We start from the raw sequence: 24,354 nt of genomic DNA on the forward strand, positions 1-24,354 counted from the left end.
AATTCACTGTTGCAACATTACCATCATCTGAACTCTTATCTTTCTTATATTTTCTCATACTTTAAGAGCTTGCAGTATCACTTTATATAACCTAGTTTACAACAATGAAAACACTTAACTTTATCTTTGGACTTAGATCTATGTTTAGACTTACTATAGCATTTCAAGTTCTGACTTTCGTCAATGTTTCTACCCTTGTTCTCTATAACCAAAGTTTGATTCTCAATGTTTAAATCTTTTCGTCTTGTTTTTTTATTAAGTATATTATCATTTACCATCTCCAATATCACTTTGTAATTAAGAGCTCCATTAAGAACAATCACAGCTAGAGTATTCCAGCTGTTTGGCAATAAACCTAAAAGAAACAACGTATTCATTTTATCATTCATTTTAAATTTTATAGTAGTCATCTGATTAAATATATCTTGAAAATCACTCAAGTACTTTATAATCGATCGTCCATCTCTGTACTGTAAAGTTGTAAGCTTTTTAATAAGCATAACTTTATTTATACATGTTTTTCTCTCATACAATACTGTCAATTTTTTTCAAATAGTATAGGTATCTGTCTTCTGCACTACATGATGGAATACGCTAGTATCAACCTATTTTTTTATTATAACCAACATCTTTATGCCTAACTTCATCTAGTTTTTATCTTTCATATCTATTGATTTAGCCAAATCACGTAATATCGACTCATATAAATCATTGTAGTATAAATAATCTTCCATCATAAGCTTTCAAATTAAATAATTTAATGCTGTCAATTTTATCATAGAACCTGTATCACCTTTCATGATCTCAAATAGAATTTATTTCTGTCTTGGGCTACTTTTTTAACTATGTCTCAAAATAACCCTTGCTTTTATATCACTAGTTGGGCCTGAATCAATAAACACAACAACATAGAAGCAATATATCGCAATAAACTCATAGTAATAGACAACAACCAATAATCAATAATGCAAGAAATATAAAACATAAAAAATCCTATAGTGTAGAAAGAAAAAATCACGGACCACTAGAGAAATCTCCACTATCAAATAATGCATATACAAAGTTCTTCTCTAACTAAGACTAGAGCTAATCAATAACTAGAGAGACAATTCAAAAAATCTCATCAAATAGATAACTTAACAAATACACCATAAATTTTTTCTTAGATAGTTTCAAACATGATCTTCACCGTTTAGAATGCAAAACTCTGAATTATAAACCTGTTGAGAAAATTTTAGCTTAATTAGACCACTAATCGACTTTCGTTCAACCAACTCTCCCTTTTCCATTTTCTCTATATTTTTCCTAGCTTTTCTTTTTTCTCTTGGTTTCGACACCACCACCTTCTATTTCTCTATTACACAGCCCCTTTTTATTTTTTAAAGCTTTAAATAAGTAAGGCTCTCTTAGGTTAAAGTAAAAAAAAAAAAGACTTTAAGCCTTTTAATTTGCCAAAACCAATAGGGCTAGACCCCACTCTTCCTAATAATTATGACCTTTATGAATAATAATCTATTTATATTCAAAGAGGTATGACCATTTGTCATATGATAATTATTTTTGTTCAAATATAGTTATTAAAAATATGAATAAAATTAATTTTTGTATTAATTTTAGTTATCAATAATTAAAAATTTCTATCCAATGTGAGATATACCATAATCTAAACTATAAACAATCCTTCACTAGTTCAAAATGTTTGTGCTTAATTTTTAACTTTTCACACAAATAAATATTATGAATATAAGAAAGTTTCGATTTAAACCTTCATTTAGCATATATATCTTAGAATTCTAACGAAGTTGATGGCATCCGCTGATTAGACCTCAACTTCTAGTGTTAGAATTAAAGATATAATACACATAATACTTATTTATTCTTTTGTTAGAGGTTTATAACTTTCTTTAAAACTATTATGGCTAGGTGTTTATTTTATTCATAAATATTTACAGTTGTTTACATATCAATAATTAATTAAAAATTGACATTATAATAGTAATTATTTACTTTATAATAATATATATGATTATTCTTACTTTTTGATGTGTTTAAAATGTCATAATTCTTTCTTAGTGTGTTATGACTCTTCGTACCCATTTTACGCTAAATGGTATGAATGTTATGATTTTTTTCATCTATTCATGTTATCTACATTTTTTATTTTTTTTATATATTTTTTTTATATATTTATAAAAATAATAATTAATTAAAAGTTTGCATTGCTATATTAGTTATTTACATTTCAATAATATTTTTTTACAATTGTTTTTACATTTCATTGAGTTAGAATTATCATAGTTCTTGCTTAGGTGTTATAATACTTTTAATATATTTTATGTTAAATAATGTAAATTTTATGATTCTTCTCACGCGTTTACCTTAATAAATTTTTGATTAATTTTTTTCTAAAATACCATTTATTTTACATTAATTTTTATCCTTATATGTCTTTTTAACTATTCTGTTATATATTTATACGAAAATAATTAATTTAAATTTACTTTATTAAATTAATTATTTATGTTAAAATAATTCTTTTGACATTTCTTCTTATATTCAATTATGTTTAAAATTTTCATAATTCATTTTTTAGCGTGTTAAGATACTTTTATCTCATTTTACATTAATTAATATAATTTTATTATTTTTATCATTTGATTATGTTAATAATTTTTTTATTTTTATTTTTAAAATAGAAATTCTTTTAAGTTAATTTTTTTCTTTGAAAGAATTTTTTATTAATATTTTTAATTTCTTTAGAATTATTTTTATAATATTTTTAACTATTTTCAAAGATGGCAATTACTTTAAAAAATTTTAAAAAGGAATATTTTTAATTATTTTGATTTTATTTTGAAGTAATTTCATAAACATGTAATAAAGTGAAAAATAAAAACTATTACATAAAGTGAAAATTATTTAAATTGTGTATAGGATTTTATAAATTTTGTTTTGCATTCTCATTACTTGAGAAGTATGTTTTGCCCTTCTCTATTTTAAAATTTAATCAATAATTGATATTTAACTATATAAATCTAATAATTATTATTTGTTGATAATGCTAAAAAACTTAAATTTACTATAAAAATCCCTTTCATCCCTTTGCCCCAAAGAATATTTTAACTTTTAATTAATAAAGAATATTCTTTTGAGAAATTTAGGCAAAAAGATCAAAAAAATTTTAAAGAAAAATTTAATTATAATCAATTAAAATTTTAAATATTTACTTTTAACTAACTAAAATTTTATTAAATGAAAATTGATTAATATTCATTTTACCAAATCAACGATCAATTAAAACAAAAATAGATATTTAAGTTTTTAATTAAAAAAATTTAAAGATTTAATTGATTTAAACTAAAAAATAAAAAAATTAATTAATTATAATACAATTTTAAAAAAATCAAATAATTATAAAAAATTTTTAAGATATTTTTACCCTTTTATAAAAAAAGAAATTTCGTTTCAACACATGTGAAAGAAAATGGAAAGGGTTTGTCCATGTTCACTTATTGTGACATCATATTTAATATATCATGTGTACCAAATCCTAAGGTTGCTTGACCAGTTAGAGTTTTTAAGGTCAAGCATTGGATTTTGAGTCTATTTATTAATTAACCTAGGAAAATATTGAACATAGTGACTCAAATCTCACAAGAAATTTGTTTAAAACTTGTTAGATATTATTTAATGGACAAGAAGACTTGCAGAAGAAGAATTTTAAAAGAAAATAGATTCTTAATAGACAAGTTTGTATGGTTATAAATATGTGAAGTCTCTGTAGGGTTAGGTATAAGAAAAAGATGCAAGAGAGTTATAAGATTTTTATGGGATAGATACCTTATAAGACTATTACAGATTGACATCTTATGAGAGTATAGGTTTGTATAGTGCATAAGAATGGACTAGAAAAGATTGAGAAGATCCACATAGGTATGATATATGGGTATATATGGATATGCATTTGGTTGTGTTGAAATTGTTTACATAAGTATGTGTTTATTTAGGTTGAGAATACTCAATAGGACTAGAGAAGATTGAGAGGGTCTATGGGTATTGATTGTTGAGTAATTGATATGTTTTTATATATATTTATAATTCTTTACAACTAATGGATCTCATTTCTTATCCGTGGACGTAGGTTACTTAAACCAAATTACATTAAATTGTTGTCTCTTGTCTGATTGATTGATTATTTGATTTTGCATCCACTAGTGTGATGGGATTGAGGCTTTTAGCCTAACAAGTAGTATCAGAGCTGAAGGTTTAAGACGTGAGAAGAGTTGAAGGTTTGAGCTATAAAAAGAGGTAAGTTTAGAAGAGCTCAATTCAAGAAAAGAGTTTGAGTTTATATTTTAAAATTTGAGGATCAATTTACATGAAACGAGAAGACACACAAGAGAAAATGATTATGAGACTTTCATTGCAGGTGAAGCCAAACATATCTAACATAAAGATAAATGATTTGATGAAATTTGAGTTAAGGTGGAGATTATTGAGAATAGTGACTCAAATCTCACAAGAGATTTGTTTAGGATTTGTTAGATATTATTTGATGGATAAGAAGACTTGCAGAAGGAGAATTATAAAAGAAAAAAGATTCTTAATAGGCAAGTTTGACTTGCAGAAGAAGAATTCTAAAAGGAAATAAATTTTTAATAGGCAAATTTGTATGGTTATAAATAAGTGAAGTCTTTATAGCGTTAGGTATGTAAAAAGGATGTAAGAGAGTTGTAGAGTTTTATAGGATAGACACCCCATAAAACTACTAGAGATTTACGTCTTATGAGTATGTAGGTTTGTATGATGCATAAGAGTGAACTAGAGAAGACTGAGAGGGTCCACATAGGTATGATGTATGAGTGCATATAGATATGTGTTTGGTTATATTGAAATAGTGCACATGGGTATGTGTTTATTTGGGTTGAGAATACTCAATACGACTAGAAAAGATTGAGAGGGTCTATGGATATTGATTGTTGAGTGGTTGATACGTTTTGATGTATGTTTGTAATTCTCTATAACTAGTGGATCTTATTTCACATTCATGAATGTAGATCAATTAGACTGAATCATATTAAATTATTATATTTTGTATGATTGATTGATTGTTTGATTTTGTTTTCACTGGCTTGGTTGATTGGAGGCCATTTGGCTTAACAAAAAAATTTGAAGCAACTCCTTAACTTTTTCAAAAGTATACTTCATCTTAAATGAGCAGAATAATTTTCTAATACCAACAAATTGGTGATAAGATATTATCACCTAAAAACTATACTTATCTAAACTAATTTTCAAGAATCAGACATAAATAGGCTTATTCTAATGTTCAATTCTACATATATTCTAAAAACCAGATATATATATACATACAAGTTTATATTCATATTTATAAAATATTTTTAAAAATAAAATCATAAAATTTTTAAATCAAAATTATTAATAACTTAAAAAGTAACTTTTTCTTTTATTGTGTAGTGGAAATGGTACTAGTACACTTGTGAAGGAAAATAAGATAGAAGTCTAAGCCGTCGACTATCATTATTGAGAAGTCCAAGCCGGTGGCTATCATTATTGATTTAATTACCCCACTAAAAGACTTTTCCTTGTTGGCAAAGTTAAAGAAAAATAAATAAAGACTGAAACCTTGACTTTTTTATCCATTGTTGTTTCTTCAAGGATGTTGGAAGCTAGTTAAAAGATTCAATAGCCATGGTGGGAAAATTTATAACTTAAATTACCAAACCACAAGCAATTATCTCTTTTCTATATTTTTTAATAGCTGACACATGCATTTCTACGTAAAATAATTTTCAATAATTTGCCAAAAAAAGAAAGTAGAGCAAATATGATGATGAAAGGAGAAATATGGTTGAATCTAGGCAATAAAAATGATAAATTTGATGCATTTTCATGACATTTCTTTTGTGAACCACCGTTATATACTTTTACCTTTTCACATCTTTTCACTATATCCATTCTTTGATTTTGAATAATGAATGTTCAGATAGTCATGATAATAATTCAGATTTGATTTTGAAAAATCATTCATGATGATCTTATTAATAAGTTGAGATTGTTGATTCATTGAGATTGCTGAATAAAAAGAAGATAAATCTAGTAAAAAATTTAGAAGTAATGCAACATATGATCTTTACAATTGTTCATTCACAAGTCTGCTCTCAATCAATAAATATTATTCATTGAGAGTATTCATGTTTGAGATGAGAAATGGTCATTTTTATTCTATCCTTAAAAAAAAATTACCATTTGCTACCTTATTTAAACCTCTTAAAATTTTTTTTTGAGGAACCTTAACCAAGGATCACCCCACATTGGGGGCAAAGTTTGAGAAGCTTGTTTATCCTTAGTGATTTCAAGGGCAAAGCCCTGTGGTGCTCAAATTTTTCTTGAAAAATAATGAAAAAAAAAAGAAAAAAAAGATTAGAAAAGAAAAAAAAAAGAAAAAAATGAAAAAGAAATTGATGGGGTTAAGGTGCTTTACATGAAGAAATGATTCTTGGTTTGATTACCCTTCAAATACAATTTTGGATTGTTTTATCGATTTCTTTTATAACCTTTTACCCTAGCCTATGTTACGTCTCTTCAAAATTTATTTGGATCGAATGCGAATACTTGAATTTGAGAATCATGAATTGAACTAAGGTAAATTTGCCAATGGATTGTTTGGGATTTTGATTGAATTATCATTAATGGATCAAAGAAAAAAGAAATAAGAAGAAAAGATGAGAAAGAGGTATGAAAAAAAATTGATGAAAAATGAAAAAAAAAACAAAACAAACAAAAAGCACAAAAAAAGAGAAAAGGGAGAAAAAAAAGAAGACTTAAACTGAAAACTCGAAAGGTTGGTTTAAGTAAAGATGTAAACTTAGAGAAACAACTTCTTGTGAAGGTCCCAAGAATAAAGATGATTAGCTCAAAAATAAAAGATATTGATGGAATGTGTTTTTGAAAGAGAATTCTGAGTTAGAGTTCAAAAATTGTCTGAACAATAATTATTTTAGATGTTGATATCCTATTTGAATAGTCATAGTTTTTACCTTTGTTCACCTTTCATTTGTTGTTGACCATATTTCTTTTTGATAATGAAAATCCATTTTTCTTATTCTTTACCTAGTGTACATCCTTTAAATGAATTAAGGAAGTGAAAGAAGCTCAAATAGGTGATTTGAAAACGGCAAATGAGATGATTTAGTGATGAATATAATAATGGGTTGGTCAACATAACTTGTGAGTTGGGATTAGATATAAAAAATAACATGGATTAAAAGATGGGATGTGTTTTGAGATCGTTAATGCTGATAAGTTAAGAAAGAATATATGAGCTAGTGGAGTCTTGAGAACCTTACTATCGCAATTGTAATTTCATGACATTGATTTAGTAATACCTATATTACATGCATTTTGTTAAATCCATGATAATCGCATTTACATCACAATTGGGGCATGCATGTGGAACACATTTGAATCATTGTATGACATTTGCATTTGCATCATTTAGTGAAAATCTGGATTGTTGTATTTAGTAGGCATTTGCATTATTAGTATGATGTTTATTTTTGTTGGGAGAAAATATTTGTCTTTTGATTCCTCGAATGAGAAAGATATTTCATTTTTGGACAAGGAAAAGTTTCTAAACTTCTAAAGTTCTAGAGCTTGGTTTAAATGAGCTTTTTTAAATATGAATCCTAAAATTTTTTGAATAAGAATCTTTGAATTCTGGAGATGAGCCTTGAAATTTTTGATTTGAATCCATGAATTTGTTTATCTAAAACTTTAAATTATTTGAATACGAGTCATTAAATACAATTTGTGAATCCTTACAAACTTGAAAATTCTTATGAACTTGAAATTCTTAAAAGCTTAAAACTCTTGCAAAACTTGGAATTCTTGCAAATCTTTGTGAATCTTGATTTTTTGCAAATTTTGAAATCTTTGTGAATTTTTTGCGAAACTTGGAGTATTGGGATCTTTCAACTTTTGTTGTGGAACCTTGTAAATTTTTGAATTGTCAAATTGTGAATATTTGGATTTCAGGCTAGAAATTTTGAATTTTATTTTCAAACCTATGGTTCAATCTTAGTCATTCGTTTTGATCTCGACTCAGTCCAAATCATTTTATTTTCAGATCTACGGTTCAATCTTGGTCACTCATTTCAATCTTAATTCAGTCCATATCATTTTATTTTTCTAACTCATGATTCAATCTCGGTCACCTATTTTTAGTCTTGGCTTAATTTAGATCATTTTTACTTTTTTGTCTTATAGTTTAATCTCGGTCACTTTTTCTGATCTCAGCTCAGTCCAAATTATTTTATTTTTCTGACTTGTGGTTCAATCTCGGTCACTCGTTTCAATCTCGACTCAATCCAGATTATTTTATTTTCTAACCTGCGATTTAATCTTGGTCACTTGTTTCGATATCAACTCGATCCATATCATTTGATTTTTTTGACTTGTAGTTTGATTTCGATCATCATCTCAGCTCAATCCAGATCACGATTTAATCTTGATCACTCATTTCGATCTCGGCTCAATCCAAATAATTTTATTTTCAAACATGTGATTTAATCCAGGTCACTCATTTCGATCTCGACTCAGTTCAAATCATTTTATTTTTAGACCTATGGTTCAATCCCAATCACTCATTTCAATCTTAGTTCAATCTAAATCATTTTAATTTTCTAACTCGCAGGTCAATCTCGATCACTTTCATCATCGTATTTTGACACACTTCTATTGCTTTTGACCTTAACATAGTTAAGCTATTCTCACATCCTGATTCGACTTCAGTTTTCAGGTCTTGATAGAATGGTTATCTAGATTTTTGCATCATTTCTGTTTCATAGGGATGTGTAAAGATGGGCAACTGTAGATATCCATTTTATCTAAGGTACAATCAATTTCTTGATTCGAGTCTTTTCAAGATCGTCGAGTATTTACTATTATTATTATTATTATTATTATTATTATTGTTGTTGTTGTTGTTGTTGTTGTTGTTGTTATTAAAAAGGGTTAAAAATCTCAAGAATGAAATCAGGGATCTTTGAAATCAATCCTGAAAACCTGTTTGCATGAAATTGGAAATAAATCAAGGCATTGACTGGAATCATTTTTAAAACCTAATCTCAGATGATCAAACTGGTGATTGAAAGTGAATTAATGCTTGCTAAATTAAAGGGAATTAAATTCTTTTATAAACTAGAATTGATCAACATATAAGGGGGGCTTTGGATTCATCCTAGGTTACTTTATTTTGGATTCATGTTGTCTGAATATTTTGTCGGTTATTACAAGAAGTTCTTTGGATTTTGGTTCTGGAGTCTTCGTTTTTTTAGGTTTGGTTTATTTTTTGGGAACTCGATTTGAGTTTTTGGGTTTGATTCCCTTTTTTGTTGGTTTCTGAGATTTTTGTTGGAATGTTCTATTAGTTTTGAGATCTTCTAATTTAAATTTGAAAGAAACTGAGTTTTTCTAGAAAAAGAATTAGGTTTTTTAGGTTTAGAATGAATTTTTCGATGGAGGGGTTTGACTTTTTAGGTGAGATTCACGACAGTCAGATTTTGGGTTCATCTGGTTTTTAGAAAAACTTGAAGTTTAGGATGGCTGTTTTAATTTCATGGCGACAAAAATCTAGATTTTTGGCTAGAATCTGGGATACTTTAAAGTTTTTGGTAGAGGGTAAGAGAAAGGTCAAAGAAATATTTTTAGAGAGACAAGGGAATAAGCTGGCTTTTAAGGAAAGAATCAGAATTTTGGTTTTCATATGACATCAAAATGACAGCATTTTGAACAACTTTGACTTGTGCATGAACCTGTTGACCTGCGCATGACCTGTGTGTTGGGCCCAACCCGATCATCGGTTTTCTTTTTTCTTTTCATTTTCTATTTACATTTCTATTTATTTTTTTTTATAGATTTTCTTATTTATTTCATTTTACTTGTTTTATTTTTTATTAAGTATTGTACTTATTTTTAAATTAAATGATTTAGTACTTTTATAAATTTCGTTCTTTAAAAAAATAAAAAATGTGTAATAAAAAAATATTTTTAAAAACGAATTTATGAATTCTACCAAACTATTTTCTTCATGAATTTATATTTTTTGTAGAATTTATTAAACTATTGAAGAATTTCATAAATTGATTACATAAAAAAATTATTATTAAAATATTTTGTATCCTACCAAACTATTAGAAGATTTGTATCTTAAATTAAATCTTACCAAATTATTGAAAGATTTAACATATTTTATAAAAAATAATCTTATAATAAAATCTCTCTAAACTATTGGAGAATCTGCATCAAAGTAAATCTTATCAAACTATTGAAATATTTTGCTGATCACTTTTTTAACTAAAATTTAAATGAATTCGACGACGAAGCTTCTTCAATGTGGGACACTAGTCTCCCTGAATGCTTTTGAGGTGAGAGAATGATCTTAAATTACTACCAAACTATTGGAATAATTTTCAGACTAATTTTTAATATTAAATATTTTGGTAAATCATAAATATGGTTAAGGCTTGGATAATTTGAAATCAAATTGGTACTATCATTTGGATGGTCACTGTGAGGGTGCTATAACCTACCTTATGCATAATCACACTCTTAAATATGAAATCTAGTGTCATGAACTAAAATCTATTATTTAAAGATACTTACGTCAATCTTGGGACTCTTTTTTAAATATGACAGATTTGATCAAGTAGCTAATCACACCAAAACAAAAAAGATTAGTGATGACTCCTTAAGTTTATTTTTAATGATAGGTCAACGGATATATACATTAAGACACATAGCATCTTAATACACATAATATAATTTCTAGTTCAATAAACAATTTCCAAATTTTTTACTTTAAATTACTATAAAAGTAGTTCATTAACAAGTACAATACACAACAAGAAACAAACAACAAAATAATCAACAATTTTCACCATCTTTAGCTTTTTAGGTAACATAGTGATCTAAACGGGGGATCAATTGGATTTCTACAAATTTTTTCCAAGCAATGATTTCAAGATAATTGAATGAGGACTTAAAAGAAATATAAAAAATATGGTATAGTTAACAATAAATAGATGAACTTGAATAAAATATAAATAACAATGAATGTAAAAGGTGTAGGGATAGATAAATAAAACACAATAATTTATAGATGTTTAGTATTTCTTCATAAGGCATGTATGTCCCTTCTTTTGGCTATTCACACCAAGCTTCAATTCACTAATCTTGAATTGAAAAAATACAATCTTATCTTTTTCTAAGGCTTAAGATTGCAACCTAAGACTCCTTCCTTTTCTAGGCTAAGTAGCAACATCTCAACCTCACAAATTTAAGAAGATACCTCACCTCTTGATTACAAAATTACTAAAATAAAATGCAAACAAAAACACCTTTCTAAGATTTAATGTTTGCCTTATGAAGTAAAAAAAAATTCATAAATGAATGCAATAAAAATGTATTGGATATAACAAATACAAAGATATAGACTTTAAGCTCTAAAACTCTTGGTTTCTTTTAGAGATTTTGATGTATGGCTTGTTGGTACTTTTCTCTCTTGTTTCTTTAGACTTCTTGATTTATTGGAATATCCAATTTATAGAGGAAATGAGTTTGTAGCCGTTGGGATGGTTTAGTTGAGAAAATGCCTATTTAAAAAAAAAAAAACTAACCTTTAAAGACAAATTATGAAGAACCCAATCAATCTTGTAATGGAAATGATCGATTGGTTCATGTAGAAAAGGCCAATTTCATGCTTAAAACAACCACTCGATCAATCCTTTCATACAAAGCATCAATCTTGCCTATGGGGTAATTGACCCCCTATATAAGGTTATCGATCTTTTTTGGCATTTTGAAAACCAATTTGCTTTTTGACCAAAAATCAATCCTTTACAAAGAGGATCAATCTTGTCCTTTAAAACCCTGACTAATTGATCATATACTATAAAGGATCGATTGGTTTTGCTAAAAATTTATCTTGGAAGCTTTCTAGATGAAAAACCAATGATTCCCTAAAGGAAGAGATTGATCTTGTAAGCCAGGGGATCAATTTATAACCTAAGGGATCGATTCTTTTTTTCTCAACATGCACCCAAAATGTTTTCAAATAAGGAAAGAAGTTGGTTTTTTATGTTAAAACATTCTTCACTTGATAAAACACTTACAAACATTTTCTTCTTAAGTTCAAAACATACTTCCAAGTTTTAGTAGATTAAACATTATTTTGTAAACAAATTTTATATTTAGTACAAGATAATAAAAGATAAAAAGCAATGTACTAAATAATTCATCTTGCAAAATCACTATCAAGTTTATTTAATTTAATGTTTTATCATTTCAAAATAAAGATCAATTTAAAGCTAACAATCTTTTTCTTTTTTATATAACAAAACTTGAAGATAAATTTGCTTGATAAGAAATATTGAAAAATATTTTAGGGTTTTGAAAGCCATTTTCAAAAATCATTTTACAAAAACTCTCTTTAAACAATGCTTACCAAAACTCAATATATTTTTCCTCAATTAATCCATCAACCTAATCCAACATAACTTAACAAACATATGTTAAACAAATATAACAATTAAGCACAAACATATACATATACATCACAAAGCATATAATATAATTAAGCACACACAAGAACATATGTACATCAAGCATAAGCAAATTTGTCCACATGATATTTTCTCTTTTTTTGTCATAGCAAAAAGATATGTGCAAATAAACAAAGAGGTATTAACAAATATATTCATAAAATATTTTTTTTTTTGTTTAAGCTCTTTATATCAAATGCTATAAGCATTCAAGAAAAACTATCTATCTTTTTTTTTGGTAATTATAAAAGAAAGAGAGATTAATTCAACACATGAGACAAAATGTATGATACCAATAATATTAAAAGTATAATGAATGCATGTATTCAAATGTAATATGAACAAGAAGTTTACATATATGTATTCAAACACAAGAGTATAAATGTATTCAATTTTAACATTTTGGCACAAAATCATTCATATTTACTACATAAAACTTATGAGTAAAATGATAGAATAATGAAATGCATGCAACTCATAAATCATGTTCTTACAAAATGTACTTAGAATTTAAAACATCAATATTATTTGAGCATTTATTCAAGCACACATATTTAAGCTTGTACCAAATATTAAAGATACCATTTGTTAAAGATATGTTATCACAAATCATACTAATTGTTATCACAAAACGAATATTAATCTAAGCAAAATTATAAAATTTTTTCTCTTTTGAACAAAAGAAGAAGTGAAATAATTTAAAGCACAAACTTATACCAAATGTTAAGGATATCAATTGTTAAAGATAAGTTATCACAAATCATACCAATTGTTATCACAAAATAAATCATTTTAATCTAAGCAAAATTGTAAATTTTTTCCTCCTTTTAACAAAAGAAGAAGTGAAACAATTTAAAGCATGCAATTTTTGCAAAAAAGGTATAAGCAACAAGGATAGGCATACTAAACAAGTATCAATAAAAGTTTTAAAAAATTCATTACTAATTTTGTCCAACAATTTTCATAGAGTTAACATATTTTATGCATATGAAAGATTTAATCAATACATGTATAAATAATAAAAATAATTTTTCATAAGCATATCCTATCTAATCAAGAACCATAAGCTCATGCATATATAAAAAAGCATCAATACTAATGAGCAAAGAGGTTCAAATCATCATGTTAAAATAAAAAATTATGCAAGCATGTTTTTCTAACATGATAAACATATATGTTATAGTAAAGAAATAATAAAAGCATAACTGTTCAAATATATTCCTAAATATTTCAATGTAAAGCAATATATTAAATCCAAACATATGCAAGTATCCAAATATATATTTCAATCAAAATTATACAAGTATATGCAAAAATATTTCAAATCACATATAACAATATACTAATGAAGATACCAATATTTTGGTATAATGTGGTGTATGCTATCGCAATATTTTCAATCAATAAACATGTACAATAAAATTTCAAATCATAAGTTCATAGTCTGAGTCAAAGCAATTTAAAGATCAAGAATGCAATATATTCAACTCATAGTTATGTTCAAAGATTATCTTAAACAAATATTCATGCATGAAAAACTATTAATCTAAAAAACAATAAAAAACTAGGCATTAGTATTAATTAAAGTGAATTAATCAATTGAAGCTTTTAAGAATATTAAAACAATATCTACCAAAATTGCTATACTTGAAACTCAAAAAGAATGTTTACCATTCATGCTCATTTTCAAGTTTTCCTTGCATGGACTTAAAAAAATTCTTGACAAAAAATATTTATTAGTAGCATCAAGATATCAATTGATAAAAATTATACCAATTATTAGAAAATGAATTTCATATTCTAAGTCATTATAGGTAAAAGAAAATTTAATTACTAAACACAAATAGCCAATTGCAAGGGAAATATAAACCTAAGCTAAGGGGCCATGTATCAAATCAAATAGCTCAAGGATGGCATAAAAGCAAAAGTTTTTAAGTAATGTGTAAAAATCAAACTTTATAGATCATTTATGGACACAAAGAAAATATATTCAATAATCATGTATATTCAAGAAATCACAAAAAAAATATCAAAATCAATTTTAAGCCATATGAAAAATTTGAAGCATCAGGTAAGACATATTTATAATTCAAACATATTAAGAAAATTTTAGTACAAAAGCATAGATATGTTAACACAAATCATAGGCCATAATCAATAATGACTTAAGGCAAACATAAGCCTCATAAGAAAATTATTTACTTAAATCATGTTGGAATCATTTCAAGTCAAGCTAAATTATACTTATCATATAAGCACACACTTGACAAGAACAATAGATGAACTAACAACACATATCATTTTAAAAAAAGTAGTTCATTAATGCATTAAAATAAAAAATCAATAGATATATCAATTGATCACAAAATTAAGCATACTTAAAAAATATTAATAAATCAATTAAGTACAAAATAATCAGGTTTCAAAAGTATTTCACAAAGTTAAGACAAAAATAATTTATCATTTCAAACCATTAACGGTAAGGTCAAGTTGAATAAACGATTATATAAGTATATATCTTGACCAAAGCTATAGATGAACCAAGAATCAATGTATTTTATTTAAGTATATAAAGTTTATCAATTGATCAACACAAGAGAGGAAATAAATCTTGAATTAATAAAGATAAAGAATTAAAGCATATTTCAATATTATTTTATAAGAAATCAAGAGATAAACAATTAAGAATAAAACAATCAAGTTTAAAAAATATTTCACAAGATCCAGACATTATAAATAAGTTGAGCAATTTTAAGCATCATGGTCATATGAGCATTTTTAACAAATATAAATCAATATATATCATACAATATATGCATTAAGACCAAAAAATACTTATTCAACATGCTAAAATCATTCAAAAAATATATATATTTATGCAAAATACAATAGGATAAATCATTCAAAATTTAATGTTTCCAAGATTTTGATTTTTATACTTTGAAACTCATTTTTGCTTTAAAAATATCATGATAAATCTTAAAACTAGTCAAACTTATTTTTAATCATCTTGAACAATTCCAACAAATTTCAAATAACAAAACAAAATTGTTCAAGTAGTGATTTGGCTTTAGAAACATGAAAATAAAAAAGTCAACTCTTAACTCTCATATTTCCTAGAAAAAATCTACTAAGATAGGAAAATATGTTACAAATATATTTTAGGCTCTTTAAACTATTTAGAAAAGTTTTAATATCACAATATGAAATTGTCCAAATGGTTTTACACCCATATATGTTCAAAAATATGATTTGATCTTTTAAACTCTAAAAACCTTTGAAACTTGCATGTAACATTACGAAAAATTAAAACCAATGCAAGTTATCAAGTTTCTTTGTTTAAGCATGTTTAAAACATTGAATACAAGATATTCAAATTCATTTTATACTTAAAAACTTGCTAAAACAAAATTTCACATTTTAAAACTTGACTCTAGCAAAAATTATTTTTAAAATAAAACATTAAAATTTCAAAATCATTAAGTTTTGAGTGCTTCTACTCCTCCTAAGTTTGTGTATAAATACAAAAACAATTAAGCACATAACTTAATCACATCAAGCATTAATAATAATTTCACAAGGCATGATATCATTAATATCCAACATGCATATACATAATCATGCACTTAAGAGCAAAACTAAGTTTACATTCAATTTAAGCGAATATTTTTCAACCTTTATCAAACAAATTTGGCATATTCAAGATATATTAACAAGGCATTTTTTTATAGGTTTTGATTTGATTATGTTTGTGAAAATCTTAAAGAGTAATATTTTGAACCTTTAGTTGCTGTTTTAAGATTTTTAAGATTCTCTTAGATGTTTAGATGTTCAAACTTTTATAATTAGCTATTTATAACTTTAACTAAATATTTTGGGATTCATGAATATTTAAGTATTTCATTTTTGCGTTAAAAGATACTAAATGCTATGAACTTTTTGTTTCTAGAAACATTTGTCTCATTTAAATATTTTTTTATAAGTCTTAGTATCTATCTTATCTTGCATATCTGTAAGATCACATCTTGTAGGAGTGCGGCATCTATTATGTCTCAGTTTAGGTGTGACAATTTCAATCTAAGGTTTTTTTGTAGCAAAGTTGAGTAGTGGTTTTAAAGAGGTTTTTGCTAAGTTTTGGCCCCTTTCTAGAAAAATCTCCCTTCTATAGTATTTTTAGGCTCTAATTATAAAGCCAACTTAGAGTTCTTAATCCTAAACTTTGTGGGATTATGGAAGACTTTCCATCCTTGAATTGCATTGCAAAATTTGGCATGGTAGGGTGAGCAATCGACTGCTCGAATTCAACAACTGAATTACTTGAATTCGGTTGTTCAAAGTTTTCTACTTTTTTTACTTTTTTCTTTTTTTTAGATTTTTTTGTTAATTTTTTTAAAGAATAAATTTGGAATCAGGTCGAAAAAATAAAAATAAAATTGACATTAAGAAAATGCTTTTTGGCTCAAAAATTAAAGCTCAAATATCTTGGACAATGGGATATCAAGCTCGAATCATTAGAATTAAATTTAACTATAATTCAGCATGGATTAATAAACCCAAAAGATTTATTAGGACAATAATTAATTGAAATGTTCAAACAATCTTAAATCAATGGAAATCATTTAGCAAATTGCTTAAAGCCAATTTTAAAATCAATCTAGATGGTGTCTCCGACAATTTAAAAGTTACGACATAACAGAGAGGATTGTATGCTTCATGTAGTCTGACCACAACAGTTCATCTATATCATTCAACAATGAATAGAAGTTTTCCATGTCTGCACTTGGATTTTCCTTGTTAACTCTTATCTTATTAACATGAGAAATATCTACCATAAAATCAGGATAGATAGCATCCATACCTATTCTAGTATATGAATTTTCAATTCTTACTTCATTAATTAGTTCAAAGATATCTCTGTTTATTTATGGTTGTCCTATTTCTAACTATCCATATGAGCTCTAACTCATATAATCAAGAATAAATCCCTTATAATAAAGGAGCTCACGTATAGTGTCCATTTTTAAAAATCATTTTTCTCACATTAGGCATAAGGACACCTAATTTTTCAATTACTTACAAAAATGGTTGAAAAAAAGTATATCTAATAAATTTCTTCACACCATCGCAAAAATTTTGACTAATGTATCCATTTACATTTAAATGATAGGCGATATTTGTCCATTTTTTTAACCTAATTGAATCATCATAAAGGTTCAACAAATATAACTATTAGTATCTTAAATTGAAATGTAAGCAATTAAAGTTCTATAAAGCAATTATTGGTATATTTTACAAAATACCTAAAAGATAACATGAGGTAACTATTGGTTGACTTTAACAAATAGACCATAAATGGTAGCCTAAGTCTTAAAAAATTCATCATGCATACTATAAAACCAACATTTTTATTAGCTTTGAATTGAAATAAGATTTTAATATAACAAAACATTAATTTAAATTTATCATTTTATTTTCAAACTCACTCATTTAGTAATTTTCCTTAACATTGTTTTTGAATCAATTCTTGAAAAATTACTAAATATTATTGGACCTCATTTTTTTTCTCAACAATTCAAACTCTTAAATGAATATCATTTGTAAAAATATGTTTGAGAAAAATCAACCCTTTTTTCTTGATAAAAAATATCAAAATATACAATTTTGGGAAGAAAGAATCGATCCCCCATTTCCAAAATGCTCTTCTATTGTTTTTCAAGCATAAGGATTGATTCCAAGGTCGATCCCCTCAAGTTACGATGCTCATTTCATCAGTAATTCCAGTATTAATTTGTCAAATTCTTGCCTCATATTCACTTATAGAATACCGATGAACTTTTTCCATCAGTAAATTCTATTAATATTCCATCAAAATTCCATTAGTGTTTCCATGGCAATTTTATAGTTATGATTCATCGATAAACCATCAACAATCTGTTGGTAATTACCTACGAAAAATTTTCGTTGATAAAAATTTTTAGGTATTGAACAATTTTCTTGTAGTTCAAAGAAGTGAAGGAAAATGGTGTTGCAGCCAACGAAGTGAAAGAAAATGGTGTGGCAGTCAAAGAAGTGAAATAAAATGGTGTAACCAATTAATCAATGAAGTACATATCTGTGTGAATTTCAAGCTGCTAGGATGTTAGGATTGCGTTGATCACTGTTTATATTGCTATTTTGTAATGGTTTGTGTTGTGCTGCCATAGTGTTGCTATTGTATTGTATTTGCCTATTTGGTAGGGGTGTACAGTGTCTTGAATTGGATTGTAAAACAAGAATAACATCAAGTTTGATTTGAACGAGGATTTAATTTGGTAATTTCCCATCATTTCTTATTGTAAGTCAATATTGATAGTTATATTGGGAAATAGAAATTCAGTTTGTGTATCTATTGGTTCAACATCAAGTGCAATGTGGAATCTTTGGTTGTTTTAAGATTAATTCATGGCAACCACCCCAACTTTCCTTCTTGTTCTGGAACCAAAATTCCAATTCAAAAGGACTGAAGGGAACTCTCAAGTATCAATTTAATGACATAAATGTAACTAAACATAGTAAAATCTTATGAGCCTATGATTAAGAAATATGTACAAATTGTTTCAAATACCAAAACTGCGAGTCCACTGTGTCCGCTAAATGCACATATTGGTACCTGAAAAAAAACTTGGTGTTTCCAGCTTTAATCAAGCATACTTCATTTACAACACTTTCCAATCAAAGCTGATTTTCCAAAGGGCTGTTTATCTATCTACAGCTATGTTCAAGACATGACAAGTTCCTTCCTCCCTTCAACAAGCCTTTAATGAGAATGAAATTATAATGACATCCATATGCACGGTTCACCTTTCGACACACCTAAACTTACAGTTCGGACAAAAAATTTAAAAGATATAGTGTGTGCTAGTCTCTTAACTTATTAGATTTGATTTTTAAGTATCAATGCAGGCAATTTGCTTGTTAATCTAGAGTTCAAATCTTTAGACCCCTTGCTTGACACTAAAAAACGAAATGTTTAAGAACAGATTATGTATGTACACTTTTTTTTTTTTGTAATAGGAGATCAGCAAGTTGTCATAGATGGTGACTAAAACGTAAACAATTGGTAAGTTGAGACCTTCCTGAAAGTTCATATGCAAAGGAAATTAGCTACTCCATGAAGACCAAGACTGAACAAAGAAAGGCCCTTTGACTTCATTTGATCAAATGAAGTCTATCTGTCTCTTTTATGACATTGAAATTTGGTAGAAATTTCAGTAGTAGTAGTGAAATTTCAGTACCTATCTGTTTACTCTATATATAGCAGTTAATTCAGTTTTGCAGCTTATTACAAAAAAATACTACAAAATTTAGAGTTCTCAGAGGAGATAATGATAGAAGAAAAAAATGATGAATGAACTGGTGTCTAACCTAGGCTCAGCCATGGCAACTCTTACCTTCGTTTATTCCACGGTAACTTTGGTATTCCTTTATGCCTTGTTTCGAGAGCACTTCCCTCAACACCTACAAGATGATATTGACAAATATGGCTGAAAACTGGTGACTTTTGCCTACCCTTATACTCAAATCACCTTCGATGAGTTCACCGGAGAACATATGAAGCGAAGTGAAGCATTCACGGCATTTCAAAACTATCTCAGTGGCAAGTCCACTGCGTCTTCTAAGAGGCTTAAGGCTGATACTGTAAAACATAGACAGTCTCTAGTCCTTAGCATGGATTATAATGAGGAAATTGCTGATGAGTTTCAAGGGGTGAAAGTTTGGTGGACTTCAAACAGAACTGCTCCAAGACCAATGCAATTCTCAGTTTTTCCTGCAGCCGATGAGACGAGGTATTATAAGCTCACAGTCCACAACAGGCACAAAGAAGTCATTACTGAGTCTTATCTTCGTCATGTGCTAAACGAAGGGAAAGCAATTGGGAGAAATAACTGCCTGCGAAAGCTCTACTTTAACAATCCTAGCCAGCACTGGAACGGATATATGCAATCAGACCAAATGGAGCCATGTAGCTTTTGAGCATCCTGCTACATTTGATACTTTGGCAATGGACGCAAAGAAGAAAGAGGAAATCATGAATGATCTCATTAAGTTTAGCACGGGAAGAGATTATTATGCAAGGATTGGAAAGGCTTGGAAACGTGTATATCTCCTATATGGACCTCCAGGCACTGGCAAATCAACCATCATTGCTGCTATGGCTAATTTTTTGAAGTATGATGTTTATGATCTTGAACTTACTGCGGTCAAGGATAACACAGTTGAGAAGGCTTTTGATTGAGACATCAAATACATCAATCATAGTGATTGAGGACATTGACTGCTCTCTTTCTTCTATTGGCTAAAGAGAGAACAAGAAGGAGAAGGAGAAGTCCAAGAAGGAGAAAGATGATAAAGAGATGGGTCCAATCACTAAGATGGTAAAAGAAGAATAGGAGACAACAGATAGTAAGGTTACTTTATCAGGTTTTGAATTTCATCGATGGACTTTGGTCATCATGAGGGGGTGAAAGACTCTTTAATTTCACCACTAATTATCTCGAGAGGCATGATCCAGCTCTTATAAGGAGAGGAAGAATGTACAAGAAGATAGAAATGACTTATTGTTGCTTTGAAGAATTCAAGATGCTAGCAAAGAATTACTTGAAGATTCATTCTCATCCACTCTTTGAAGAAATTGGCTCATTGTTGGGTACAACCAAGATGACTCCTGCTGATGTTTGCAGAGAATTTGATGCCGAGGTTGGATGATAAGAATGAAAAATTGTGTTTGAATAGAATAATTGAAGCTCTTAAGGCTGCAAAGGAGGAAGAACTAGGAAAGAAGGTAGAGTAAGAAGCTAGTAGGCCAAAAGAGAAGAGAAAGAGAACAACAATCTAATAAAGACGAGGAAGAAAAGAATGATAAGCTGAAACTGTCAAAGATGAAAACATCAGCTAATGAAGTAAAAGAGAATTGTGTTGCAGCCAACGAAGTGATACAAAAATGGTGTCATTCCTGTTGGGCAAAAAGCCTCCAATCAAATCAAGTCAGCGGAAACAAAATCAAATAATCAATCAATCACACAAGAGACAATAATTTAATGTGATTCGGTCCAACCGACGTACATCCACTGATAAGAAACAAGATCCATTAGTTGTAGAGAATTACAAACATATAATCAAATCATCAACCTCATTCAACAATCAATACTCATAAGACATTCTTAATCTACTTTAGTCCGATGCAGTATTCTTAACCCAAACACATACCCTTATGAACCCATGCATTATACCTATGCAAACCCTTTTAGTCTCATCTAGTTCACTCACATGCACTATACTTATGTGGACCATCTTATTCTCCTTTAATCCACTCAAACATATACACCTATAAAGATGTTAATCTTCTGTAGTCTTATGATGTGTCTATCCCATAAAACCCTACAATTTACTTACATATTTTTCTCATACCTAATCCTATAGAGACTTCACCTATTTATAAGTATACAAGCTTGCTTATTTAGAATCTCTTTACTTTTAGAATTCTTTTTTTCAAGTCAAACTTGTCTATTAAGAATCCTTTTTCTTTTAGAATTATTTTTTTGTAAGTCTTCTAGTCTATCAAGCAATATTTAACAAATTTCAAACAAATCTCTAATGGAATTTGAGTCACTATTCTTAATAATTCCATGAAGTAGATCATAAGTCATGAAGATTGGGTTTGGCTTTCATGCAAGTTAGTGGCAATTCTTGTAGCTTTCTATTAACCTAGCATTTGAATAAGTTTATTAGGGACTTTAGCAGTATATTGGAGCTATTCGCCAACTGTATTGTTTTTAGTTTATCTTTAAATGTGGTTTCTAGTTTCTAGATAACATATGGTAGAAACTTATTAGCAAGTAGACTTGTTTTGCTTGGAATGGATACAATAAATTGCCCTAGACTATCTATTATTAACATTGTTTTCTCTTTTCCATTAGAAATAAGGAAGAACAGTAGAAAAAAAGAAAAACTTGTGTACATTGAAAGCAACCATGAAATAATGTATAAAAATTGGTTTTGAATTTTCTGTGAAACAAAAAGTACTTTAGGGTAATTTGCAGAAAGATTTATTTTGGTAAATTGGCATCCTTTCCTATTACTTTGTTTACCTTTAAAAAAGTTTAATTGTTTCCAGCTTTGATCAAGAAAAGCTTTTATTGACTACTTGCTAAAACTTTTTCGAAGGAATATTTATTATGGTAGAGATCAGTAGCTTTCCTCAACAAACTCAGAACTTAATGTTTCATTTGTTGGAAAATCAATACGCACGTGTAACACAATACACATAAATAATAAAATAAACCCAAAACAAGAATAATAACACACAAATATATTTGTTTTAGTCAAACCCAAAATAACCTACTATATATTTAATCCACTAACAAATAAATCTTTACAATTATGAGACTGTTGAATGAAAAAAGTCACCTAAAACTCTTTACTCAAAATGCAACACAAAACCCAATTACACCATTAAAATAGCATCTCACTTAGCTATTCTCTTGGTATTTAAATATCTGAAATTACTAAATTAAAACTAAAGCATCTTATTTATAATGGTTAAATCCCTTACTAAGCTCTCAATGTAGGATACAAGACAAGCTCTTAGATTATGGGATTCAAAGCAAACCCCAACAAATCTTCCATTGACTTGAATATCCAAAGGCTTCAATAGTATTTGTAAAGCTAACATGTTTGCCCTTTTTTTTTTTCCTTCATGATAGGAATCTCAGCAATTAAGCCTCTATTAAACATGGACAAGTGATTTTTAATCCTATTCTCTTGTAGAATCACACTACTATTCTTATACACTTTAAATCAATTATTACTATTATAGTATGTATACCCTGAAAGGCTAACTCATCCAAAGTAATCAAATTGTAACTACAACTTGGTATATACCTTACATGACGAAGTGTCTTAACAACTCAATTGTAAGATTTAAGGTGAACATTCATAATGCCTTGAATCTATACTTTTTCATTGTTGGCAATCACAACATCTCCATACTTCTCATTCTCTTCCAATTCCACAAAATAACTCCTATCATTGTATACATAACAACTCTTATTATTATAGACATGGACTATAACAGCTAAATCTAAAACCTAACCTTTATCACATTTCAAATTTCAAGTCTCATCTATACAAGTTGTTAAAACAACATCATCATCATCAGACATAACAATAGGGATGTCACTTTATCTTTCATCCAATTTTTTCTCATTATTCATTTTTTTGAAAATAGCCATATCTTTTCTTAGCTGCTTGCAGTGCTCTTGTATATGTCCCATTTTACAACAATAATAATATTTTATATTATTGTAATCTTTGTCTCTTAACTTGGATCTCCTTCTTAATTTATTAATCATCTTTTGAGTTATTTCTCAATCAAAACCTTATGCAATTAGTGTACTCCTTTTGGGTGATGAGTTTTGTATTCCTATAAATTTTTCATTTTTAAGCAAAAAAATAATCACATTTTCTAACTTCAAAGTAAACTTACCCACCAAAAAAGTATAAACTCAAGGTTTATAAGACTTTAGCAAAGATGACAACAGAATTAAAGCCTTCTCTTCATCTTTTAACTCATCAATAGAAATCACCAACAATTGAAAAACTAACCTATTAAACTCATTTAGGTATTTATGAATACTCATATCTTCTTTTATCTTTAAAGAATACAGATTCATTTTCAAACATAATCAATTAG

The 24,354-nt window shown here is 27.7% G+C and overlaps 1 pseudogene; it reads left to right on the forward strand.

The window, feature by feature from the left end:
* The first annotated feature begins 20,003 nt into the window (after nucleotides 1-20,003).
* On the forward strand, nucleotides 20,004-21,471 carry LOC111316274 (AAA-ATPase At3g28580-like; annotated as a pseudogene).
* Nucleotides 21,472-24,354: the final 2,883 nt, after the last annotated feature.

The sequence above is a fragment of the Durio zibethinus genome, chromosome 24 (genome assembly GCF_047325235.1).
Source record: "Durio zibethinus cultivar Kanyao isolate XHJ-2024 chromosome 24, ASM4732523v1, whole genome shotgun sequence".
Classification (NCBI taxonomy): Eukaryota; Viridiplantae; Streptophyta; class Magnoliopsida; order Malvales; family Malvaceae; genus Durio; species Durio zibethinus.